Raw genomic sequence first — 27,813 nt, forward strand, 5'->3', positions numbered from 1 at the left:
CCTGGATCTCCAAGAATCCTAGCCTAACACAGTATTCACTAAATCATGCCGGCTCTCGCGTTCACACATGTTGACAGTTACTACCAACGTGAGGCAGCTCTGATGTTCAGAGACGGGTTTGGATGCAGAGTGGGGGAAGGAGGATAGAAATGCAAATGTAGTACTCCTAGAGTTTCCAGTTTGATTTGGCAAATCCATCCATTCTACCTGATGTTTACATAATGGTTTGGTATGGTGGCGGCCATGATTGCTGGTGAACACTGTCCATTTGACAGCACAAACTGCCATTCACTATTGATGCGACCCCTATGTTCCCGTGCACATTCTCTTTGTTTCTCTCATGCATGGATATATTTTTTTAAAAAAGAAACCTACTAATAAAAATTTGCTGACTGCCGTTTCAGAGAAAATCGCTTCCTAAAGGAGCGATCTTTTTACTGCAAAATATATAACCATGCTTCACCCAGAGTTGATTCTTGTCTCCTTTACCTCCCCGCCCTCACCCCATTTTGGACGCTGTGGGAATAAATTCCATGTTCCTTCAGGTACAATCAAAGTTCCTAGGCCATTCAAAATGTACAGTGATGATTTATATTGCCTGGAAGCAAGTCTTAAATCACAGATAGTTTCCAATTTCATTGCAGAAAATGGGTTTCATGGGTGGGTGGGGGGAGCAATTCAAGTGGGGGACGGATGTAATACTGCAAGCTAGGGAAATTCTGACTCTCTGAATCAATGGCCAAGTAACTTTTCATGAAAAGGAAGCTGTTCTCTCTTCTTCTTTTTGTTTCTTGGCTTGAGGAAAGGATGACTTTGTGATTCACTTCTGCATTTAGAAAAAAAGTGAATGATTATAAATCCAGAATAATTATAACGTGCCCCTTCATTACACTCTTTAATTTTGTGCTGCAGATGTAACCCAACTTAGATTTTAAGAGGAATATTATCATTAATGGAAAAGGAGTTCAAGTCTCCGACAGTGTGATCCCACCTTGTGACCCTTAACATTCACCAGACTTACAACAAAAGGAACTTTAAATCTGTTCTCTGTTTCATAAACAATAATGTGCAGTACAACAATGAAATATGGCAAACCAATACAGAAACAGTAATCAACATATAATAGTTCTGACCTGTTGTGCAAAATAGACTAGCAGGGTCTCAGTCCTTCACAGTTCTCTCTGGTTGTGTTCTGTGGCACTGTTGATGGACTTGCAGCTTTGCTGTTCTTTGCTGAGCCCTCTCTCCTTATTTTCAAGCCTTCCAGGGTAGCCCTGAAATATGCAAACATAGTTCCTAACAACTGAACTCTGTGAAGTAGGCTGGCTCCAGCTACAGGCCTCTAACAAATCTGAGGAAATGGAGCCTTTTCTTCCTTATATGGAAAATCTGAACTCTTTCGTTCACCCTAATGGACCCTGGGTTACACAGACTTTCAGGTTGTATGATTTTTTTTTAATCGACCGTAGGTCGTCGTCAACCTCTAGGTTGGGTCTAGAGTTCCATCAGAATTACAACTCATCTCCAAACTACAACATCAGTACTGCTAGAGGAAACAGCTTTCCAGATGGCAAACCATGAGGAATACCACAGCTATGAGGTGAAATTCTCCCTCTCCTCAGGTAACACCTCCCAAATCTCCTGGAATTCCTCAGGCCACTCTCGGTGACTCAAGTTTCCTTAAAAAAACACACACACACCCTGACTTAAGACACTTATTCAAAATTCTATCACAATTTAATTGGAATTAATAAAATCTATATTGACATCCCCCCCTTCAAGTCAGTCTGCCTTCCTTGATAGCGCCAATCCCATAGCTATAATCAGTTTGATGGCTCTGTGGGAATTCTTGTAGACAGTGCTGAGCATCCCATTGCTATGGATCAAAGTATGTGAAAATAGCTGGGAGTATAGATATTTTCGTAGGAAAACTAGGGGTGTGAGTTTCAACATTCTGAAACGGAAAATATACACGAAGATTGCTGTCATTAACGTGATATTTGAAACAGTAAGCATAAAGCCAGGCTTCGTAAGCATTATGAAAAATACCCCTGTAAAAAAAAAATCTGTTTTTCATATTCGAATGCTTACAGTCATGACCAGGAGGCTGCTTGTTTTTCTTTGATTCTCCTGAGGTCCCTGGCAACATGGAAACGAGCAACCCTGCAAAGGGAGAAATCAGGATAAAATCGACCTGGATTTTAAAATACGGAATGTAACCCAGTATAATTATGCAGTGGGGAATCAACCAGCATTTCTCCCCTTCACTGGGATCCTAGCAAGAGATTCACAAGCATTCCCAGCCAACCACCATTGGAGGCAAGCCCAAACAAGGAATTTTTTAAGACCCACAGCTGCTGACTTTGAAATGAACAGCATTTTTACAGGAGTGAAACAACCCTTGGACACTTACCATGAAGGGTCCTTCTCCTGTGAGCCAAGGAGGACATCTTGATTGGTAGCTCTAGGAATTGCTGAACACTCTATGGTAACTACTGAGTTTCCAACAATTCATAGAGATACCCCTTTTCACTTCTGGTTTGTACCCGGAAGTGATGTATCAACATTGCTGTCATCATTTGCACACACACCCATTTCCCCACCAGGTTGTACCCAGAACTGATGTGACAACATCGTTGATCTCATGCCCACACACGTGTCCCCATCCCTAGCCTTCCCACCAGCCTGGCAAAACAACAACAACCCTTACCCACAAAAGTGGTCACCCATGACATACAAAGAAACCTTCCCTACACTCCTCTCCAACCAATCAAAACACACCCAAGCTCTACGCACCAAGCAGGTATTTTTAACACGACAAGCTAAACTTGATTCCATTTTCCCAGTGAGTCCATCTATTTCAGCTGCAGCCTCCATACTAACACTTCCACCTCTCTGGCCTCATTCATCTCTGCTTCCTGCTTTAATTGTCCTCTTTGTTAAAGAGGTGCATCGGAAATGAATGCCACCCAGTAATAATATGACTAACACAGCTAGAAATACTGTTTGTGGCCACACACAAGTTCGCATCATTGAAGAGCAAGGTATGCAGGTAGCAGCACCATGTCCTGGACACACAGAAGGATTTCGATGGAAAACGATTCCGGCTGCAAACCCAAGCAAGATATTTGGCGTCAGGTAGCAGGAGGGCAACTGCTGACCAGGTAACCTTAATCTGAATGCCACGGTCTCAAGAAAAAGAGGAGGGAGGGGAATCTAGGCTCTTTTACATCACAGCGTTTGGCTTTGTACTCAGGCTGAATTGTAAAGATTTGCATGCCAGAAATCAGTGTATTGTTGTAATCAGGATTAGCAAATTTTGATAGGGGCAGAAATCGACATACCTATTATTCTGCACAGCTTCGGGGTGGATTCCACAATGTATTGAGGGAATGGTGGAGTGGCCAGCTCCAAGTTTGGAAATCCCTGGAGATGAGGGAGGAAGGGGGCTGAAGAGGGGATGGAAGGACCCCACGAGAGGGTTTGCTCTTGTGAAGCCACCATGTGATGACTGTTTATGGCTGAAGGCATATTCCCGAGGATTGTGCCCCACACATCTGGGCTCCAGTTCCTCAGCAAACAAGTTATGCATTGTCGCAAGCCACCTTACTAGGCAGGACTCGGAATAGGGCTGCCAGATCCACTGTGGCTGCTGGCAGAGGATGGGGGGTGGGGGGTTGGGGGTTGGGTTACCAGATCCAGGTTGGGAAACTTCCAGGGATATGGCGATGGAGCCTGGTAAGAACAAGTACCCCGGGGCAGGGGGGAGGGTTACAATGCCATAGAGGCTACCCTCCAAAGCATCCATTGTCCGCAGGAGAACTGATCTCTGTAGTCATATGATGAGGTGTAATTCCAGGGGAACCCCAGGTCACACCTGGAAGCTGGCATTCCTATACACACAAATGTATACATTTGCCATCAAGTCAGAGCTAACTTGTAGCCACCTCATAAGGTTTGAAGAAGAAGAAGAAGAAGAAGAAGAAGAAGAAGAAGAAGAAGAAGAAGAAGAAGAAGAAGAAGAAGAAGAAGAAGAAGAAGAAGAAGAAGAAGAAGAAGAAGAAGAAGAAGAAGCAGAAGCAGAAGCAGAAGAAGCAGGAGCAGCAGGAGCAGCAGGAGAAGCAGCAGCAGCAGCAGGAGAAGAAGCAGCAGCAGCAGGAGCAGCAGCAGCAGGAGAAGAAGAAGCAGGAGGAGGAGTTTGGATTTATATCCCACCTTTCTCTCCTGTAAGGAGATTCAAAGGGGCTTACAATCTCCTTTCCCCTCTCCCCCACAACAAACACCCTGTGAGGTGGGTGGGGCTGAGAGAGCTCCGAAGAACTGTGAGTAGCCCAAGGTCACCAGGCTGGCGTGTGTTGGAGTGCACAAGCTAATCTGGTTCCTCAGATAAGCCTCCACAGCTCAAGTGGCAGAGCAGGGAATGAAACCCGGTTATCCAGATTAGAGTGCACCTGCTCTTAACCACTACATCACGCTGGGTCTCCTGACAGGAGGCCTTCAGAAGTGGTTTGCCACCGCCTGCCTCCTGTTATTCAGAGGTCTCCTGTCCAAATATGAGCTAAGAGCAGGGCTGAGAGTGACTGGCCCACGGTCACCCAGCAAGCTTCCATAGTGAGAGTGGAGATACGAACCCAGGTTTCCCAGGTCCTAGTCTGACACCTTAACCACTGCACTGTGCTGGCTCTTCCTGGCATCCCTACCCAGAAATATTTTAAATAAATAAAAACGTTCATCGCTGAGGGCCAAAAACATGGCCTTAAACACACGGTCTTAAAATGATTCGTGGAGACCCAGTTTTGTTTTGTTCCGTTCTGGCATCCTCTTTCACCTACCGGTGGAGCTCGATTACAAAGCCAAAAGATGTAGAAGCATCGACACACAGCGGGCGATATGCAGACCAGCTGCTCCTGTTCCTGCAGAGTCATGCCAGGGCTTGATGCAGAGTTGCAGCATCAAGTGCAAAACCACCCGCGTCGTCTGTGCAAGCCATTTGTGCCGTGGGATCTTGAAATGGCATCTGCAGACTGGGGTCAGCCTGCGCGGGTAGGGGGGTTGACAGTGATATCAAATGACGTGTAATGGGGAGGGTTGCCAAACTCCAGATGTTAGGGGAGAAGAACAATCTACACCGCAGGTGTCAAACTCGTGGCCCTCCAGATGTTATGGACTACAGTTCCCATCATCCCCTGCCAGCATGATGCTGGCAGGGGGTGATGGAGCATCTGGAAGACAGTTTATTCTCGATCTACTAATGGGCTTAAAGCAGAGGCATGGGGTGGGGAAATGGTGCCCGGGGAAACACCTGCACCGGGTGCCACCCCCCCTGCAACCCACTTGCCCCTTGGTCCAGCCCCACCAGGCTGCTCCTTCGGTCTATGGAGGCTCCGCCGGCTGAAGGCTGAAGCTTTTTCAATCCAATTTATGCATTATCATTCTGTTTCTATGTAGATACAATGCTTCTGTTGGATTCTTGAATTTGATTTGTGTGTGTGTTTGTATGTGTGTGTGTGTGTGTGTGTGTGTGTGTATTGTACTGGTTTCACTGAGTGAAGATATTTGATTATTTGTATGTAATATACAGTACTTGGTTCCTTTAATTCTGTTTCTATGTAGCTATATTGCTTCTGTTAGATTCTTGAATTTGATTTATGTATATATATATATATGTATTGAATTGGTTTCACTGAGTGAAGGGGTGTATTTTGGATTTATTTTGTTATGGAATGTACGGAGCAATACCTGAGTTCCTTTAAGTTAAGGGAAGACTCCGCACGGGGACACGTAGGGACACATGTCCCCGGGCGCACACCAGCTGGTCACGTGGGGGAGGCAGAGAATTGCTCCCAACCCCCTCCCCTTGGCCCCACCCCGCCAGGCTGCTCCTTCAGTATACAGAGGCTCCTCTGGCTGAAGGAGCAGCCTGGTGGGACTGGGCCAAGGGGAGGGGTGTGGGAGCAATTCTCTGCCTCCCCCACGTGACCAGCTGGTGTGCACCCGGGGACATGTGTCCCTACGTGTCCCCGTGAGCGCTCCGCCCCTGGCTTAAAGGAACCAGGCACTGTACATTATACACAAATAATCAAATACCCCTTCACTCAGTGAAACCAATTCAATACATATATATACATAAATCAAATTCAAGAATCTAACAGAAGCAATATAGCTACACAGAAACAGAATATTAAAGTGTAAATTGGTTTGGAAAAAGCTCCAGCTGCAGAGTTTAATAACTTGAAAGATAGGGCGGTCCTATATTATGGCCTTAATTATTGCAACTAATTTTGAAGCGGGGTCTCTTTAAGGTGTTTCATAGCTGTGGCTAGAGGTTTTTTTTCAAGCCTATTTATACTTTATGCTTCTGTTTCCACGTAGCTGTGATGCCTCTGTTAGATTCTTGAATCATTTATGTATAGAAACGTATTTCATTGGTTTCACCTAGTGAAGAGCTATTTGATTACTTGTGTATAATATACAGTGCCTGATTCCTGTAAGCCAATTGATGCAGATTGTTCTTCTGTTGCAACTGTCCTCTTCCTCATAATAGTGGAATCGCCAGGTGGTGGCTGGAGCTCTTCTTCTATTACAGCTGATCTCCGGGTGACAGAGATCAGTTCATCTGGAGAAAAATGGCCGCTCTGGAAGGTGGACTCTATGGCATTACATCTTGTTGAAGCCCCTCCCCTCCTTAAATCTCACCCTCCACAGGCTCCACCCCCAAAATCTCTAGGTATTTCCCATCCCAGAGAGTTGTGGGCGGAGCCTAGGGAAGGGAGGGAGCTCAGCTGGGAAGTGTCCACCTGCCAAAGCAGCCATTTTCTCCAGGGGAATTGATCACTGTAGTCCGAAGTGTTGTAATTCTGGGAAAACGTCAAGCCGCACGTGAAAGTTGGCAACTGTAACCATACCTCCCTCTCCCCACCCCTTCCGAGATGTCCTGATTTCCCCAGGTTTTCTATGAGATACGCAAACGGAACAAATGTCTGCAACGCCAATCGACATACCTATGGTTGCTACACAGCGTTTAAGAGCCGCTTCCGCCTTTCCCCTGCCAACCCAGCTACGGCTGGCCCCCTCCCCCACCCTTTCACATGGTGACATTTGCAGCATCCTGGGATAATTACACAGTTTTAACTGTAAGGTGCAGCTCCCTTTGCCAAGAATAGCATGATTGCCTCGTCAGAGGGACACTGTTTACTGCTCCGTAGCTGCCCTCATGAGGTACAAATTAACAGTCTGTCCTGTTCGGATCACAGTGCCAGGGGCTAATGGCAAACCTTCCATCTATACCAGCAGACTAGTGTTCAATCCCAGTATGTGGGCTAGCAGCCTACCTTCCCACCATTATTATTTTTTTTAAATCTTGCTCAGGAATGTTGTTGCTTTGAAATACAGCCTTGTAAACACTCGTGCTATCCATACTTATCACCCCGTCCCATTTTTATTCCACTGTCCCACTGAGAAGCTCCAAGTGGGGTACGCAGTTCTCCCTGCTTTAATTTGAACCTCACAACAGTCCTGTAAGGGAAGCCGAGCGGAGAGAAGGGACTGGCCCCAAGGTCATTCTGGGAGTTGAGGGAGGTTCGAACACAGATCTCCCCAGTTCTAATCTGACACTGTTAACCACTCCACTGACCCCCTAGCATAGAAAATAATTCCTAAAAATCGAAAAAGGTGTTCAGAATTGCAGTGAAATTCCACACACAGCATTCAACAGTAAAATAAAAGAATTAAGCAGGCTAACGGCCAGTTCAAAGATGTGAGCCTACACTTGCATCCTCAGAAAATGTTGTAATTGTTGGATTTGACAGCCTTGCATGCAGCAGGCACAGAATTCTGGGACAGCTCAGTGAACATTCTAAAAGTGACAGTTGGTACTGTAGCTCTCTGACTCTGACTGAGGAAAGATGTTGTTCAGTGTTCTGTTAACTAAAGCTATGTAAAAACCTTTAACTGAAAGTTTAATACTGTAAACTGTGCTTGTTGTTTGTAACCTAATTGTAACCAAAATGATGAACTGTAAACGTATCAACATATAAGTGTTACTATTATATATATATATATATATATATATATATATATAGTCTTTTTTCTCTCAGTATAAGCAAAGTTCTTTTGTTGATGATTTCTGAGGTAAAAAGGCTGGTCTTTTCCAAGATAACTGGGCATCAAGATACAGCTATAGGCACAGTTATCATGGATGGGTTGAAAAGAGGGGCACCCTTACATATTCCAGACCTGAGCTGAGAACATTTCAACATCTGCCTCTCAGCTGCTCTCTTAGCAATGCCTCCAAACTGAGTTTTAACCTGTGCTGTAATGCTCAAGAGTGGCAGAATCTAATCTGGAGAACCGGGTTCAATTTCCCTCTCCTCCACATGAAGCCTGCCGTGTGACCTTAAGCTACTCGCAGTTCTTGCAGAATTCTCTCAGCCCCACCTACCTCACAAGGTGTCTGCTGTGGGGAAAGGAAGGGAAAGGAGTTTGTAAGCCACTTCGAGACTCCTTAAAGGTTGAGAAAAGTGGGGTATTGAAACCAACTCTTCTTCTTGAACAGTTAGGGAAGCTGGCACAATAATGGGGTGACCGGAGATGGAAAGGAAGAGAGAGAACTGTGCAAATAAGGACACTCTTGTAGGCATAGAATCATAGAGCTGGAAGAGACCACAAGGGCCATCAAGTCCAACTGCCATGCAGAAATACACAATCAATGCACTCTCGACATATGTTCATCTAGCCTGTTCAAAAACCTCCAAAGAAGGAGACTCCACCACTCTCCAAGGCAGAGAAGAAGAGAGCAGTGAATGCCCTCTTCTATACTCATACCTATTCAGGAGAAACTGCCTTCAGCACAGCGGAGGAGCTGTGGCTCAGCAGGAAAGAACATCTGCTTGGCTTGCAATCCCAAAGGTTCCCTGGTTCAATCCCCGGCAGCACCAGCAAAAAAGGATTGTACAGTCAGGTATGTGAGAGACCCTTGACCTAAGACCTGAAGAGCTGCTGCCAGTCAGAATGGACTACATTAACCTGGATAAACCAAGAGTGAAACTCAGTATAAGTCAGTTTTGTGTAGTCTATTGGAGGGGAGGCCATGGCCCAGTAGTAGAGCATCTGCTTTGCATACAGAAAGTCCCTAGTTCGATCCCCGGCAGGGGGTGTGAGACTCTGGAAAGCTGCTGCCAGTCAGAAATAAACGTATTTGTTATATATGTCTCCCAGGCTGTCCACAGCTCAGATAACCTACTACACACTCTGTAGGAGCCAAGACAAAGATGTCTGGAATTGAAACTGATATTCTCTCTAGTACAAAATTAATGAATCCTGCGTAAGAAAACACACTAACTTACTGAAAATCCACTTTACCTCATGCACCCCAGGGTTGATAGTGGACCCGATTCTGTAAACATTAGGAGGGTATAGGTGGCAAGGTGGTGCGCTAGAATTGTAATAGATACTGAGGATTTAAAATTGTAAATTGTATTATTTTAAATTACTGTTGGAAACAATTGTGAGCTGACCTGAGCCTGAATTGCCATAATAGGTGAACAGTACAATCCTATGAATATTTACATGGAAGTAAGTTCCATTGAGTTTAGGAAGACTTTACTGTTGAGTACACATGCACAGAACAGAAATGTGACACAGGTCACATTCAATCACAACCCGATGTAGAATGTCTCCTTTTTTGAACCGCATTCTGTGTATGATTACACAGAAGTAAATCCCATTGTGTACAATGGGCTTACTGTGGAGCAAACTTGCATACGATTACAAAAGAATGTTCCTTTTGGCATAGGCCCATTCTCATCTCTGACTCATCAGCTGCTTGGAGGGGGCAGCCAGAGGTGGGATCCAGCAGGTTCTCACAGGTTCCCGAGAGTAGGTTACTAATTATTTGTGTGTGCCGAGAGGGGGTTACTAATTGGTGATTTTGCTACGTGATTTTTGCCTTAGTTACACCCCTCCTCTCAGCAGTAGCGCGCAGAACTTGAAGCAGTCTAGCAGGAGGTCACCGGCGTGCGTGGCAGCCTGCGCCTGCGTGCATTCGTTTCCTGCCCAAGGACCGGCGCAGCAGCTGCGTCCTTGCCACAGCCCCGCCCAGGAATGCCCCACCGCGGAATGCCTGGCCACGCCCCCGTCGTGCCCCACCCAGCCCCATTGGCGCTTTGCCACAGTTTGAATCCCACCACCATGGGAACCTGTTACTAAAATTTTTGGATCCCACCACTGGGGGCAGTACAGCAAAACCCCATACTGGCCTTGATGGACCAATTGCAGATGAGGTAGATAAGACAGCTTCATACGTTCCTATGGGCTTTGTTTCTGGTACGCTCCCTTCACACTGACTTCCTGAACTCGGCTTCCAATTCATTGCACGCCAAGTTCTGCACAATATGAAGCCAGGAGGCCGCTTCATCCAGCTTCAAGCCCTGAGGGTGCACCTGCTGACCACTGCAGGAGCCTATTCTGGTGCAGTGAACAGCTGTGGGCAGCTGCCAAACAACCCCCTGCCGCTGCCCGCCCTGCCCCCCACTCCTGGCCTTGCCCAATAGTGAGATTCAAGAATACAGACAGTGGTGGGATCCAAAAATTTTAGTAACAGGTTCCCTTGGTGGTGGGATTCAAACAGTGGCGTAGAGCCAATGGGGCTGGGTGGGGCACGATGGGGGCATGGCCGGGCATTCTGGGGGTGGGGCATTAATAATTTCTCTGTTACTGTAAAAAAACTCTTACTGTAAAAAAAATCCTAATTTCCAGCTGGTATCTTTCTGTCCATAATTTAAACTCATTATAGCAAGTCCTATCGTCTACTGCCAACAGAAACAACTACTTCTCTAATTGACTGCCTGTCAAATACTTAATACTTTCAAATACTTAATTTTGTTTCTAGAAATCAAAAGAAGGATACTTTCCTTAAACAAGGATCTTCACCATATTTCTAAAACATGTTTTTAAAACAGCCCAACAAGGAGAATTATCCCGTTTTCTACCTTCGCTAACCAGCCACATAGGAAACAGGACTTTATGATTTTTGGACCTAATGGAATTTCTATCAGAAAAGCAGACCCAATTAGTAACCCCCTCTTGACACACATAAATTATTAGTAACCCACTCTCGGGAACTGGTGAGAACCTGCTAGATCCCACCTCTGAATACAGAGTTGTTGCTGACGCAAACTGTCGGTACAGACTGACTATGTTGTGGGTGACTGTAGAACAACAAATGAACCCCCAGCCTTCTAGTCCACACGTGTCTGCGCAGGGAAACTTTTAAGGCGAGGAAACAGCGGCTGTGAGTTCACTGGAGTAACGCTTGTGTTTCCCACAGCAAATCTGTCAAATGTATGACGTCCCCTAAACTGCTGAGTCCACGGTATTTCACTGAGTGTATCGAGTTGGGGGAGGGAATCCCAAATGTTTATTTTTAACTTGGTTTTGTGTCATAGGAGTATTCCGCCAGAAATCCTGCACTGAATGGAATCAAGAATGGCCAGAGCGGGAGAGGAGAGGGGTCCCCTGATTGTGTTACACCTGTTAACAGAGATACAATCTATAAGCTTCTCTCTTTTTGGCAAATAAGGGCTATAAATACTTGTTCCAGCTGCACCGATATCCCCTCATCCCTTCTGCCTTGAAGACACCTGTTGACTCCAATGTCCTCAGTTAAGATTAGATGCACAGTGGCGGATGGGGGTATTCTGAGTTTTCAGGCTTCCGTAGCTGCAACCATGAAAATTTTAGCCTGTTTACAACAGTACCATCCTTTTTCCTGCTTCCTGTGCACGGTCTAGACAAACTGCTCATCACGTGATTAAATCGCACCCCTTCAAACTGCTGATAAAAGGCATCGATTTGAAATCTTTCCCATGGGGGCGGAGGAAATCCCTTTGCGGAAGAAACAGCTTGTCTGCCTAGAAACTGTCATCTTGACGTCTTCTTTTTTTTAAGCCAACACATGACATACTTTTGGAATAATTTTGCATAATTTGGAATATTAACTAATTCGACAGTTTTGATGCCGGTTGTCATACAAACAAGTTTCCCTTCGACCATACGGCTCCGCATGCAAGCCCGTCTGTCGACGTGAGTAAAGATGCCAGATCTGATTTAAAAATCAGGGAGAGACACTGGAGCTGCAGTGAGGAATTAAGGAACACGGCTTATCCCTCCCTTCCCTCTGGCTTTGGTCATGCTCTAATTCCTCTGTATGTCCATGGTGCTCATTTCTAGATTGTAAAATAGCAGGACAAGAGTTTTCCCTCTCTGGCTTGCCTGAGCTAGGCTTCGATTGAGTTTGTATTCTGATTTTAAAAACCAGCTCAAATTATGAGTCATCTTCTATCAGATGCCAAACGAATGTGCTCTCCATTGTACCTGGGGTTTTGTCCCTTCAAAACCAATTGTAAACAATATCTGTATTCTCTTATAGTTCCCCCATATCGCTGTCTTTTCTCCATGACCCGTTTCAATGTGTTGCTGATCGCTGATCTTTCTGGAAGGTTTTCTAACATAGCATGTGATCAAAGGATTTGTTCTGGAGGTCTTAGGCAGATTCCGCAAGGGCCAAAAACAGCGGTGTGAAAACGGTTTGAAAACAGTGTAAACCCTTTCACACTGTTTTAGACCATTTTACACCATTTTCACAATCATTGTTTTTGCCCATCGCGAGGAATCCTCGGGCTCTAACAGAAACCCTGAAAACCCTGGATCGTCCTTTTCTTCATGTGCAAATTCCAGAGCAATTTAAGAATTTCTTTGACAACTTCCATTCATGTAACTTTTGCCAGCCTTTTGGGAGACCATCACTTATGTTAATCTTCTGTCCGGAAATGAAAATCATATCTCTCTGGCAGTTGTCAAATAAACTAAAAACTTGAGCTATTGCCATTAATTAATTCAGTGCCTAGTAGAATACCCAGTGATTCTGTGGCTATTTTAATTGTAATTTTAGTTCACTATTTTAAAATATACAGTATTTACTTTTCCCTAAAGCGCCGAATGTTCCTTTTGCTCGTGTATTTCAATTATTTCTGTATTTTTTTTCCTAAAAGACTTTGTGCTATGTAGACTTCCTTGAATAAATGAAATAGGGAGTACGTGAATCAGATTCTATGGCATGGAAATCTGAGGAAATAAAGAACTTTTACATCTTATAGAATGGTGATACCATGGAGCTAATGGCTCCGTGGTATGGCGAACCTTTAGCCTCCAGGATGATTCAGTGGACTATAATTCCAGTCCGAGCCCTCCTGCGTCAGGGGCTGATAAATGGGAGTCCATATGATCCATGTATGCCTAGATATCGGCCAAATTAAGAGGGCCTGATTAAATAAGAAAGATCTGGTTGTGCAGCTAAAAAATGCATCCAGATATGTTGTAAGTGACCAAATCATTACCCCTTTCTCTCCATTTGATTTCTTTTACCGATGTAACCAAGTCATGAAGACACACCAAAATTGCTATGGTTTCAAGACTGTAAACTGGTTTATGCGCCATGCCAACAATTTTAAGTATAGGCTGGTTTACAGAAGTCAGAATTGTTTTTGCAAACTCTGTTAATGGCTAAGACCAGGTGGATTCTAATCTGGAGAACCGGGTTTGATTCCCCACTCCTCCACCTGAGTGGCAGAGGCTTATCTGGTGAACCAGATTTGTTTCCACACTCCTATGTCCCTGCTGGGTGACCTTGAGCTAGTCACAGTTCTTCGGGACTCTCTCAACCCCACCTACCTCACAAAGTGTCTGTTGTGGGGAAAGGAAGGGAAAAGAACTTGTAGGCCACCTTGAGTCTCCTTACAGGACAGAAAGGTGGGATATTAGTCCAAACTCTTCTTCTTCTTCTTGCAGGATGACTCTGGACTTCCTTGGTGCTCTCCCATCCAAATACTACCAAGGCCAACCCTGATGAGATTGGGCTAGCCTGAGCCATCCAGGTTAGAGAAATAATTGTGCCATCAAATCACATAAGCCGAGAGCCAGCATGGTGTAGAGGTTAATATATCAGATTAGGATCTGGAAAACCCAGAATTTGCTGGGTTACTTTGGACCAATCACACACTCATAACCTTGACCCTGGCAGTGTGTGCATGGAGACCTCCAAGGAATACTGGGGTGTGATGCAGAGGCAGGCAATGGCAAACCATCTCTGAATATTTCTTGCCTTGAAAACCATATGAGTTTGCCATAAGTCAGCTGTGACATATGGCTATAGATTTGGGTATCAGAAGCAATACTGAGATTTTTCAGACTACCAAAAATCAGATTCTGACAGAAATATCCTGGAATATTTGGGGCAGCACTATATGGTTCTCAGGCCTGTTTTTCTTCCATTTTACTGTACATTGAGGTCAGCCTCTTGTTAGGTCTGGCTGGCTACCTTCATACTGGCTTGGTAGTTTGATTTGGCTTGGGTTCTCTGGTTTGACATTGGTTCTGTTGGTTTTGCCACATTGTCCCTGGGTTCTGCTCGGCTTCTAATGGTTTGATAGTGGTTCTGTTGAGCTTGCAACCGTGCGCCTTGCTTAAGCTGGTCTGGCCTGGATTCTCTAGTTGGACATTGTTTGCGTTGGGTTTATCACATTGGTCTGTGACCCTTCGGAGATTCTCTTGTTTGACATTATGTCTCTTGGGCTTGTTCATACTATTTGCCTTTGAGGCTTCTGGCCAGTGACTGCTCTTATGCTTGACTATTCACTTCTTTGCCTTGGAGAAAGTATGGAACTCCCCCTATACAATAATGGAAATAGAAGCAGGATGGCTGAGGGCACCATGCCCCCTTGGTTCAGTTCTCCTGTGACTTAGGTGATTTTAGTGGACAGGAGGATTTGGGTATCACTTTCTTGAAAAAGACTCTTCCCCTATCCCATATGGATTCATGGACCCCCAAAATGTTGGGATTCCAAAAAATACCCAAGTCTCAATTCTGAAATATTATTGGGGGAATACAGATACAAAACCCATTACCGAAATCCAAATCTCAAAAATACCATTTCTTTTTCCATTTGCACATCCCTACAAGCCATGGTGTGGAGACTGGCAGTATTCTTGTCATTACAGTGCTTTTACAGAGGCATGACAGGGAGGGAGGGAGGCAGGCAGGCAGGCAGGCAGGCAGGCAGGCAGGCAGGCAGGCAGGCAGGCAGGCAGGCAGGCAGGCACAGAACACACCAAGTGCAGTAGGAGAGGAGCATGTGGATAGCACTTCCTGTTGGGCAAATGACATGTGAAAAGGCTTAACCCCCTCTCTCCCAACTGGGCTCGGCCATGACTGGGATCATTCCCAGAACAGAACACACACTACAAGTCTGATTGCGCAATCTGCAGAAAAACGCAATCCATAGTTAGGACTGTAGTCAAATCTATTTCCCTCCCACCCGTCTTCTGCTTGTACCCCTCTAGCTGCCTATAGATACAATTTCATGCATCTGATCAAGCACAGTCCCCAATCTTTTTAAGCCTGCAGGCACATTTGGAATTCTGGCATGGCAACAAGATGGCTGCCGCAGCAGGCGGAGCCAGCCACAAAATGATCACCATGGCTTATCTTCAGTACCACTGTGCAGATCCTTGAGCTGTGCTGGCACGTGCCACCAAAGCAACATTTTTAAAAACATCTGCACAGCTAATCAAATCTTCACTAGTCACACTGAAGCCTCACTGGGAACAGGAAGAAGTAATGTTTGGATTTATATCCCCTTTTCTCTCCTGTAAGGAGACCCAAAGGGGCTTACAATCTACTCACCCCCCACCCCCGGCAACAAACACTCTGTGAGGTGGGTGGGGCTGAGAGAGATCCAAAGAACTGTGACTAGCCCAAGGTCACCCAGCTGGCATGTGTTGGAGTGCACAGGCTAATCTAGTTCACCAAATAAACCTCTACAGCTCAAGTGGCAGAGCGGGGAATGAAACCCGGTTCTCCAGATTAGAGTGCACCTGCTCTTAACGACTACACCACTCTGGCTCTTTTGTAATTCCTACCTGGCCCCTCCCACTTCCTAAAAACATTTGGGGGGTGCCAGAGGCAGTGGGCACCACATTGGGAATCTCTGCGTAAAGCACGCCCAAGCTTGCAAAAGCCCCAATCTTCATGAATGTGATGCTCCTTAAAGTACCACCAGACTCTCCGATACATCAGATTGGGCTGTCAGTCAGCTTAAGGCTGCGCTCCTGCGGGCACTAACTCCTATTGACCTCAGCAGGTCTTATTTCCAAATAAGTAATAGGACAGTGGTGGCGAACCTTTTCGAGACCGAGTGCCCAAATTGCAACCCAAAACCCACTTATTTATCACAAAGTGCCAACACGGCAATTTAACCTGAATACTGAGGTTTTAGTTTAGAAAAAGCATTTTTTAAAAATAAGAACTAGCCTGCTGGATCAGACCAGAGTCCATCTAGTCCAGCACTCTGCTACTCGCAGTGGCCCACCAGGTGCCTTTGGGAGCTCACGTGCAGGAGGTGAAAGCAATGGCCTTCTGCTGCTGCTGCTCCTGAGCACCTGGTCTGCTAAGGCGTTTGCAATCTGAGTTGGCTCCGAGGCGTGTGTTTACTCAGAAGCAAGCCCCATTGCCAGCAACTGACCTTACTCCCAGGTAAAGGATCGCACTTTTGTTCTTCGCATGAAAATCAGTGATGTTTAACAGCGCTTAACAGGGTTACCTACACTGCTTCCCCAAAACTAGGTCTTAGGTTTAATGCCAATAATTGAGCCCAGTGGCCCAGGCCGGCCTAGATGTGTGTGTGTGTGTGGGGAGGGCAACTCTGTTTGCACGTGCCCACAGAGAGGGCTCTGAGTGCCACCTCTGGCACCTCTGGCACCCATGCCATAGGTTCGCCACCACTGTAATAGGATATACCAAAAAGGAGAATAAACCCATGGCCCGAAGCGCATCATGATGGGGCACAGCTATGAGAAACAATGCAGCCAGCCACGCTTCCAAATAAATGTGCTTCAGGTAGGGCTGTAAAGGTCCCATGCCTGTTATCTAACATACTATAAATTGTTCCCCGGTTCGTGAAGCAACTGCTATAAAAGGCAGCAGGTCAGACTTTCTTCCTTTGAAGCCAAAGATGTGAGGCCAATCGCCGATTTGGCCCAACATGTTCAAAACCCAAAGACTTGTTTTATGGGAGCCGTCTGTTCCTGTCACTGCCTCCCTCTGTTTGGAGATCCGTCTCTGCCATAAATCCTGTCAGATGCTCTGCTTTCTGACTCAGGCATGGAACCGTTCCACCTATGCTGTATTTCCTGTGCGGTTAATATCGAATCAAAGACTCCATTCATAACAATGGGGGAGAGAAAAGAGATGACCTGCCCGTCCCGTTTTTAAGTGCAAATTAATAATTGATGTGCCTGAACATTAGCAGGAAGGAACTTCTGCTGTGGCCACGAGAGATGAAAGCAAAACCCCTTTTTTAAAAAGTCATCGCCACAGGACAGGGACTGAAAATGAATTGCATGAAGATTCTTGAAAGACCTATTGACCTTATGTAAGATGGATGTCACCACTCAAATTAGGCTTGTTGTCGTGTTGAGAAGCTGTATGGTGTAGGGGTTAAGAGAAGACCGACTCTAATTTGGACAATCGGATTTGATTCCTCACTCCTCCATCTGTGTGGTGGATTGTTATCTGGTGAACTGGATTTGTTTCCCCGCTTCCAGACATGAAGCCTGCTGGGTGACCTTGGGTTAGTCACAGTTCTTCAGAATTCTCTCAGCCCCACCTGCCTCAAAAAGTGTCTGTTGTGGGGAGAGGAAAGGAAAAGGAGTTTGTGTCATGAGTGTCCTGACAGAAGAGAAGGGGGGTAATAAATCCAAACACCACCTCCTCCTCCTCTTCTTCATGGATACAACCATATTACTCACTGAAATAAGATGTCTTCATCAAGAGCTGGAGGAAGGTACCACTATTAGCTCAGTTGATTGGTAGTACAACACCCATTTCCCCCAGTTTCTAAACTTCTAAACTCTAAAGAGCTTCAACAGGGGTCCCCGACATTTTGAGTCTGTGGCTACATCTGGAATTCTGGCACAGCATGGCAACAAAATGGCTGCCACAAAATGGCTGCCTCAGGAGGCGGAACCAGCCACAAAATGATTGCCACAGCTTAACTTCAGAAACTAAGGCCCTTCCAACTCAAAACTTCAGAAACTAAGGCCCCTTCCAACTCTATGATTTCTAAGGAGGAATCATATGATTCTAAGGAGGACAATTTGGCTCCAAAGCTCTTTTTTCTACTTGCATAAATACGGTAACTGATGGACAGTGAAGCCAGGCAATTTTTCATGATTTCCCAGGAGCAGCATTTTAGGGGGCATTCGGGCTACAGGAGAAGGAAGACAGCAAAAAAAATCACACTCTGTACTCAGAAATACTCCTCTGGTTCAGCCATTGTCTTTCCTTCTTAGCCCCCTCTCATTGGCAGCTGACAAACCAGGATTTCCAAGCACTGTGGCTAATTTTGAAACCATTGTTAACCATTTTAAACGAACCATGGTTAACAGTGACAGACATATGCAGCTAAAGTCACAAAAACTGGAAACTCACTGAACCAACACTAATTTACTAAAAAAAAAAAAAAACCAAAAGAGAGCAGAAAATGTCTTCTGGAGGTTCTGCATTTTATCATGCTTCATCAGCTGTTGCGTGATGCATTTCCCTTGTGAAAATTTTATGGAACATAAGGTCTAGTTGTAAAGAATCACGACTTCCCTGCAAGAGAGATTTCCACATTCATCAGAACAAGGGAAAATGGAAAATGATGCACAGAAGAAGCCTAGCTTTGATTTGCAAAGACAAAGGGGAATTAATAGGATATTAAGGGCTATTTATATCGATCCTTCCAATGGAAGATGTTCTGTGCCCACTGGCCTGAAAAAGACCGGTAGCTAAAACGAACACGGAATGACAACATCTGTCCAATTACTTTGGTGAAGAAATGATGCTATGGTCGTTTTATTATAATATTCTGTCAAGTTCTCAAATTAAAGTTCAATTTTGTTAATTGATTGCAGAGCCTATATTCTATAAAGATGCATAAGCCTCGCTCACTGGAGTTCTAAAATTGATTTCCACAACAGATAGAAATCTGGCGTTTGGAGGTACAAGATATCCAAATGAGGTTTGCAAGACCTACCAGTATACTAGTAGGCAGAAGAAGAGGAGGTTGGATTTATATCCCACCTTTCTGTCCTGTAAGGAGACTCAAGGTGACTTATAAGCTCCTTTCCCTTCTTCTCCCCACAACAAACACCTTGAGAGGTAGGTGGGGCTGAGAGAGTTCCGAAGAACTGTGACTAGCCAAAGTCACCCAGCAGGAATGTAGGAGAGCAGAAACACATCGGGTTCACCAGATAAACTTCTGCCACTCAGGTGGAGGAGTGGAGAATCAAACCCGGTTCTCCAGATTAGAATCCACCTGCTCTTAACCACTACACCAGACAGCAAGCTAAGCTGTATCTCTAATTGTACACAGATAGAATGTTGTAGTGGTTAAAGTCTTGGACTAAGATCTGGGGAACCCAAGTTCAAATCCCCATGAATGTTGCTGGTTAACTTTAGTTAGGTGGAAGTGATTTATGCATGCAGTACTTACCCTGCAGCTGTTTGCTTCACAGTAGGTTTTCCCCCACAGGTTTTATTTACACTGGGATTAGCCTAGCCACCATTTTGCCCCCTTTTCCATTTCCTGGTTGTTTCCATGCAACCTCCATTTGCAGAGGTTGCCTGCAGCCCCCCCCCCCCCCCCGCAGTCTTTGATTTAGTGATAGTTTGCTAAACCATGTCAATTTCTAGTCAATTTCACATCCAGCATGAAAATTAAAAAAAAGAAAACCCTTCTGATTGTTCTGAAATGTTGGCTTGAAAAGTGGGAGGAACTGCTGGGGTGCGGATGAGGAAAAACAGGAGGAGTGAAAAAAAACCCAAGAAAGCTAAATGCATGCGAATCGCTTTTCCCATGAAGGGAGAGGAAAAGTCACACTTTCAGAGCTTTTTGAAACCACAGGGATTCTCTGATCTGAAGGCAGAGGGAAAGAAGAGGGGGAAACGTGTGCATAACCGAGAATCTGACCTGAAGGGAAGGCAGGCTCCGTGTGAAGGAGACCACAAGTGCACGCTTTCTCATCCTACCCTCTCCAACTCTTTCTCATCCTAGTCAACTATACAAGATGTATGTTGCATAGGGCTCCTTGGAGGTAGAGTGAGATTAAAAAGGCCTTCAATAAATATATGGAGGTATCTGATTTTCCCCTTCACCAACTTCATCAGTCCTCAGCAGGAAAAAGATTTGCAGCAGCAGCCGCCGCCGCCAGGAATATATCTGAGTTTGAAGAATGCAAACAACATTTGCAATTTATACATGTGAAACTGCTTCAGCTTCACTTGCCCATGCATGCTGGCAGCCTTGAAGTGACTCAGCTGCCTTTCCCAGATCATCCATCAATGAGGCCAGGCCTCCCTTCCCCCATTCTGGTCACCCTATGCAATCCAAGATTGTCTTCTCTAGGTGGGAAGCGGAGGTGTTAGCGCCTACGGACGGGGCAGGGCGTGATGCCCCAGGGGAGCCGCAGCGGAGGTGTGGCCAGGCTGTGGCGGGGGCATTCTGGGGCGTCATGGGGGTGGGTGGCACCATGGCAGGAGTGCAACGCACGCGTGCGCCCCGGGCGGAGTTTCCCCTCGCTCCGCCTCTGGTGGGAAGCAGTGGTGGCCAGCCTCCCTCTTTCCCTCCTACCTGGGATGTTCTGTTTCACCTGGGGCTGTCAACATCCAGGAGATCTCCCAGAATTCCCATCGATCTCCAGACTGCTGAGGTCAGTTCCCCTGGAGAAAATAGCTGCTTTGCAGGGCAGACGATGACCAATGTCTGCTGAGGTCCCTCCCTACACTCCACTGTTCCCAATATCCACCCCAAAATCTCCAGGCATTTCCCAAGCAGGATTTGTGTATGATCAACCTCCCAAACATAAAAACAGAAGAAGGGCCCCGCTGGACCAGACCAAAGTTCCGTGTAGGCCAGCATTCCGCTCACACGGTGGTCAGCCTGGAAGCCCGCAAACTGGATCATTGCAACTGCATCGTTCTGCCTGTGTTCCACAGCAGCTGATTAAAAGGGGCATGCTGGTCCAGGAGCGGGCAGATACGGACAGTGGTCTTTGACAACCCAGTCCTCTTTGACTGCCCAAGCAATATTGTGGTCGTGGGGGGAACTTGTTGCCGAACGCATTACCAACACTGCTTATATTCTGATGAAGGAATGCAGAACATGTTGCATGTAATTACCTGAGGCCCCTTCTGCGCATGCAGAATAATGCGCTTTCGATCTACCTTACATTTTTTTTGCAGATCTTCTGCACAACGTCGCCATGCCCTTTCTGAGCATGAACGCATGAGGCTCTTGAGGATTCCCTGTTTAACTCGGACTAAAGGATCCAAAAGGAAACTCCAGAGGCCGCTTCCGCACATGCAGAATAATGCACTTTCAATCCACTTTCACAATTGTTAGCAAGTGGGTTCTGCTCTTCCGCACAGTAAAATCCAGGTGCAAAGTGGATTGAAAGTGGATTGAAAGTGCATTCTTCTGCGTGTGTGGAAGCAGCCTGAGGGTTTTATAGAACCATAGATTTGGAAGAGATCACAAGGGGCCATCCAGTCCAACACTCTGCCATGCAGAAACACACGATCAAAGCATTCCTGACAGATCCTAGTCTATCTGTAAAATGCTGAGTTTATGGAATGGGCCACACCACTTCAGAATGAAGATGGGGGATTCCTTGCAGAACACGGGGAAAGGATCCACCACTGCTTTTTTGTTTTGTTGAACTCGTTTTCTATTTGCAGGACATTTGTGACATAGGGGAGTGTCCGGGCTCAGCTGCAGCGCCCGGACTTGCCCCGCTGGGTCACACACAGGCTGGCACAGCAGGAGATGGAAAGGCTGCAGAGGAGCCTCTTGAAGCCTTAGAAGCCTTGTTCAGAGAGGAAGGCAGGGAAGAGAGGAGGTGTAGGCCCAGCAAGCCCACAGCTGAGCCAAATGGGGGTGATAGGCTGGAGGAGCAGCTCAGACCAGGCAGAGCCCGCCCGCCCACAGCTGAGGCAGCTGCAGAAGATGGGCTGGAGAAGCAGCTGGGAGGAGGAAGAAGAATGAGAGGGCAGAAGGTATATAAGGAAGTGGGAAAGAGAGGGTCAGGAGCTGCCGCAGCAGCAGGGAATGTGGGTGGTGGTGTGAACAGCCAAGGGAAGGGGATAGCTCAATGGTGGGAGGTGGAAAGGAGGGAGGAGAACCCTGAAGCCCAGACCCCCTATCACAGTGGTGGCGAACCTATGGCATGGGTGCCAGAGGTGGCACTCAGAGCCCTCTCTGTTGGCACGTGCAAACAGAGTCACCCTCCCCACACACACACATCTAGGCTGGCCTGGGCCGCTGGGCTCGATTATTAGCATTAAACCTAAGACCTAGTTTTGGGGAAGCAGTGTAGGTAACCCTGTTAAGCGCTGTTAAACCTCACTGATTTTCATGCGAAGAACTAAAGCGCGATCCTTTACCTGGGAGTAAGCTCGGTTGCTGGCAATGGGGCTTGCTTCTGAGTAAATGCACGCCTTGGAGCCCACCGCTTTTTCTAAACTAAAACCTCAGTATTCAGGTTAAATTGCCGTATTGGCACTTTGCGATAAATAAGTGGGTTTTGGGTTGCATTTTGGGCACTCGGTCTCGAAAAGGTTCGCCACCACTGCCCTATCAGATCCCAGACCACGGTTCAGGCTGGTCCCCACCCTGTGCAGTAACAGGGTGGGAGTCTTTCACACAAGCAGTAAACACTTCTCCCTGTGAGGCCACAGGGGAGAGACAAACCCCTGGAAACTCCTCTCCCTGTGAAGCAACAAGGGAGAGGGAGGGGGTGAACTCTCAAGCCAGACGGGGGAAGGGAGGCAGGGGGACCTACTAGTAGGAGGGTGGCATGGGTGAGGGCTACCCTGTACACCCAGTCAGAGGTGGGATCCAACAGGTTCTCACAGGTTCCCGAGAGTAAGTTACTAATTATTTGTGTGTGCTGAGAGGGGGTTACTAATTGGTGGTTTTGCCACGTGATTTTTGCCTTAGTTACGCCCCTCCTCTCAGCAGTAGCGTGCAGAACTTGAAGCAGTCTAGCAGGAGGTGCACCGGCATGCGTGGCAGCCTGCACCTGTGTGCATTTGTTTCCCGCCCAAGGACCGGAGCAGCGGCTGCGTCCTTGCCACAGCCCCGCCCAGGAATGCCCTGCCCCGGAATGCCCGGCCACGCCCCCATCCTGCCCCACCCAGCTCCATTGGCACTACGCCACAGTTTGAATCCCACCACCATGGGAACCTGTTACTAAAATTTTTGGATCCCACCACTGCACCCAGTGCTTTGTGGGTGCGGTTGTCTCTTGGCCCCTTGGGCCAATGGGAAGAGTCATCGTCTGGGGAGACCAACTCCCAGGTTAGGGCAGGAGGGAAGGATACACCGCCCAAGGTCCCGGGTGAAGAGGGGGAACGCCACAGGGAGCATTCCGAAAGGCAGTCTTCCAAGCTGCTCTCTAACTGAATCCGGAAGAGATTCAGTCCCTTCTACCGTTGTGGGCTCGGCCACCCCATTCCCTTGCAAGTGAAAAAGACTGTTCTCTGGCAATTACCTGCCCATTTAGGTAAAACACAGTGTCAAATGCAGTGCTTGTATCCCACTTCTGAGGTCTTTTTCCTCCTCCATACCATAACTCCTGGCTCTAAAATTTTAAAATACATATATATATATACCCTTCCCCCCTCTTCCTTTCATCGAAAATAAATACCTTTGCATCACTTAATGGAATTGCCGTTCGGCATATCCTCTACGCACAGTTATACAACTGCTGCAAAGCACAGCGTGCAGGAACACAGCAGGTGAGTCACAAAGGTAAAGCGTTCTTATATAATTAATATAATTATTTAGCATACATTTTAGCTGGCAGGTAACAAGAGCCCTGACAAGGGAAGCAGCGAGTGGTGGAAGCTGAATGGGAGGGGGGGAAAAACACCCTGAATTTCTGTCCATACAGCAGAGGAAGGTCTTACACAGGTTCAAGAATTATTTGGGTCAAAGGCTCATATCCTGGACAGGAGAAGAGGGGTGACGGATGAGATCATGATGTAATTGTTTTATGACAGGAACCAGGAGTACAAGCCAGAAGAACCTGCACAGATATGCCTTCCCACCCCTCCTCCATGTCAGCCTTTGCTTTTCAAAACGTTCTTTCCTCCTCTCTTGACTCTAACATTAATAACAGCCCTGAAGTTTCCAGCATCTCCTTTGGTCTTTTTTGTCTGCAAACACTATTTGTTTAGTGATAAGGATTTTGCTCCAGTCTTACAGCGACTGCAACAGAATGACTGGGGGTTAGCTTTATGTGGCATTTTTCACCTTTCCTCCCTGGGTTTGCCCCGAGGGCTTTCAGTCAGACGTCACCTGCGAGTTCACTGCTGGGAAATCGGTTCCCAAGCACAAGGGAGACAAACCTGAATCTGAGGGCGGCCAGATCCTTGATGGGGATGGGGCCTTCTCTATGTTGATGTCCCATTGCCTACTACAGCTCCAGGTGACGATGGGAAAGGGGCAGAGGTGGGATTCAGCCGGTTTGCACCGGTTCTCCCAAACTGGTAGCAGACTAGATGGAATCCCATCAGGGCAACCACGCCTCTGGGCTGGTGGCGTGGCCTTTCTTTCAGAGGAGGCCTGCTGCCGTTCCAGCAGGCCACCCCCGAAGTGAAGGTTGCACCATGCGTGTGGCCCAATCTGTGGCTCGCCAGGCCCCCCCCCGTCCCCCCCGGGGCCAGCCAGCTGCCAATTGGGCCATGCATCTCTGGAGCAGCGGCCCCCTGCCGCCTGCTCACCACCACCACTTCCTTCTCTCGCCTCCCCTCCACCCAACATCGGAAAGGGGACACAGCACAGCAGCCAGGTAAGTGGGCGGAGGGGGAGGGGCAAACCGGTGGTTGGAATTTTAGAATCCCACTGCTGTAAAGGGGGGAATTGCAGCTTCGCAAGCATAATGACATCACTTCCAGGGAAAACCTGGAAGTGACATCATCACACAAGCACTGCCACTCTCCACCATGTCCCTGCCCCCAAACCCTCTTACTGGTTGTCAGACTTGGCCAGGAAACATTATCGAATGTGAAACTCACTAGACTAGACCAAGAGCTGCAACCTGGTGGAACTCCCTTTATTCAATTTCACAAGGCCTGTAAGACAGAGATGTCCCACCAGTCATATGGTTTAGGACAGTGATGACAACAGTCTTAACCTGGCCTCCCTCCCTTCTCTTCATCTGGTGATTGGTTCCTCTTATTATATTACTGCACAGCTGCTGGAATAGAACAGCCTCCTGAGACATCATAACATTTAGGTGCTATTTGCAAGAATTTCTATCAATGGAGATTTTAATTGCAAAGTGTAGTTTTAAAGTGGTATTTATGTATTATGTATGGTGTATGCCAGGGGTGTCAAACATCTATGTGTGACACCCTGGCGTACACCATACATAATACATTTGACTATAGCTGCGGTGGCGAACCTTTGGCACTCCAGATGTTATGGTCTACAATTCCCATCAGCCCCTGCCAGTATGGCCAATTGGCCATGCTGGCAGGGGCTGATGGGAATTGTAGTCATAACATCTGGAGTGCCAAAGGTTCGCCACCACTGGACTATAGCAACATATCTATTACTGATTTTTTTTTTTAATAGAAAAAACATCTTGTTGATTTTGCAAATGGGGCAAGACAATATTGAGGAAACGTGGGCAAAGTGCATTTAATTTGTTGTTCCCAAATGATCTCAACAAAATAAGAAGAGGAGTTTAGAAGAAGAGTGTGGATTTATACCCCACTTTTCTCAACCTTAGTGCGTCTCAAAGTGGCTTACAAACTCCTTCCCTTCCCCTCCCCGCAACAGACAACCTTGTGAGGCAGGTGGGGCTGAAAGAGTTCTGAGAGAACTGTGACCTTGGGCTGTGACCTTGGTCACCCAAGTGGCTTCATGTGGAGGAGTGGCAAAACAAATCTGGCTTCGACCATATAAGAGACTGCCACTCATATGGAGGAGTGGGGAATCAAACCCGGTTCTCCAGACTGAAGTCCATCACGCTTAGGAGCAGCAGTGGCATAGGAGGTTAAGAGCTAGTGTATCTAATCTGGAGGAACCGAGTTTGATTCCCAGCTCTGCCGCCTGAGCTGTGGAGGCTTATCTGGTGAACCAGATTAGCCTGTACACTCCCACACATGCCAGCTGGGTGACCTTCAACTAGTCACAGCTTTTCGGAGCTCTCTCAGCCCCACCTACCTCACAGGGTGTTTGTTGTGAGGGGGGAAGGGCAAGGAGATTGTAAGCCCCTTTGAGTCTCCTGCAGGAGAGAAAGGGGGGATATAAATCCAAACTCCTCTTCCTCTTCCCCACTACACCATGCTAGCTTGGGAAAAGAGTCCAGCAAAACAAGGGAAAACACAGGAGTGAAGTAGAGGAATGCTCCAGAAAAATCCACTCCTGCTTGGGCAAGAAACAAGGGCAAAGCATCCATGCGGAAGCAGGCGGCATTTTAGCTGAACAGGGCTTTTACTGTCACTGAATAGCTGTTCCTCTGACAGAATTATTGTGAAGACAACTGACAGGAGGATCGCGAAGAACTCTGCGTACGAGAAGGTGATGGCTGGGAACCACATTGCGAAGCCGCTTAGAGCGCTCGCATATCAGATGTGAGGGTTTTGAGCCGGGTAATTTCCATTTGTGTCTCTTGGCTCATCATGAGAACCGAGAAGACAGACTGGTGCCGCATTCTGATCACACAGCAAAACGAGATGGCAACGGGAAGGCATGCAGGTTTTTCCAGATTTTTTTTCCCCCTGCAACAAAATCCCTTGGCCCCACCTGTTTGTTATCTAGACTGCCAGATGGTGCCTGGGGCAAACCTTTGGAATAGTCTGTATCTGACAGATTGTGTGTGGGGGGGGGGGGGAGCAAAAACATCGTGCAGAAGGTCCAGGTTCGAATTGCTACTCTGCCTAACCCAAACACACAGAATTATTGTCGGGAGGATCCAACAGAGCAGGGGAGAGTGATATTGTTACCCCTTTGCTTATTTTATGCATTTACTTTTGTTTATATCCATTTTTCTCCTTGATTGGGAACAACACATAGCATACACACACATAGTGTACACACACACACACACACACACACACACACACACACACACACACTCCTCCACTGAATCCTTACCTTGTGAGGCTTGGTTAGGCTGACAGATTGTTACAGGCCGAGGTCACCTGACAGGATTCTGTGGTCCAGTGAGGGATTCAAACTTAGATATCCCACCTCTTCATCATGTGATGTTCTAAGCATCATACCACACCCCTCTCTGGATCCCCACTGTAAAAAACAGTAGGACATAAACATGTAAATAGATAAGTTATATGCTCAGATTCATGCACAAGCCTTCAAGCAGGGTTGACAAGTCGCCCCTCGCCACTGGTGGGGGAATGGCACAAGAAGAAGAGTTTGGATTTATATCAAGGAGATTCAAGGTGGCTTACAAGCTCCTTTCCCTTCCTCTCCCCACAACAGACACCTTGTGAGGCAGGTGGGGCTGAGAGAGTTCTGAAGAACTGTGACTAGCCCAGGGTCACCCAGCAAGAATGTAGGAATACAGAAACACATCTGGTTCACCAGATAAGCCTCTGCCACTCAGGTGGAGGAGGGGGGAATTAAACCTGGTTCTCCAGATTAGAATCCACCTGCTCTGAACCACTACACCATGCTGGAGAGG

General features: G+C 46.8%; 1 long non-coding RNA gene across 1 annotated transcript; it reads right to left on the reverse strand.

Moving 5' to 3' along the window:
* Positions 1 to 1,214: 1,214 nt before the first annotated feature.
* LOC125425712 lies at positions 1,215 to 27,402 on the reverse strand. Its single transcript, XR_007243436.1, has 3 exons — positions 27,267 to 27,402; positions 2,092 to 2,163; positions 1,215 to 1,274 (listed from the first exon to the last, which is right to left on the reverse strand). It is a non-coding gene; the product is annotated as an uncharacterized LOC125425712 (long non-coding RNA).
* Between the last annotated feature and the right edge of the window lie 411 nt (positions 27,403 to 27,813).

Source organism: Sphaerodactylus townsendi, linkage group LG02, assembly GCF_021028975.2.
Source record: "Sphaerodactylus townsendi isolate TG3544 linkage group LG02, MPM_Stown_v2.3, whole genome shotgun sequence".
NCBI lineage: Eukaryota > Metazoa > Chordata > Lepidosauria > Squamata > Sphaerodactylidae > Sphaerodactylus > Sphaerodactylus townsendi.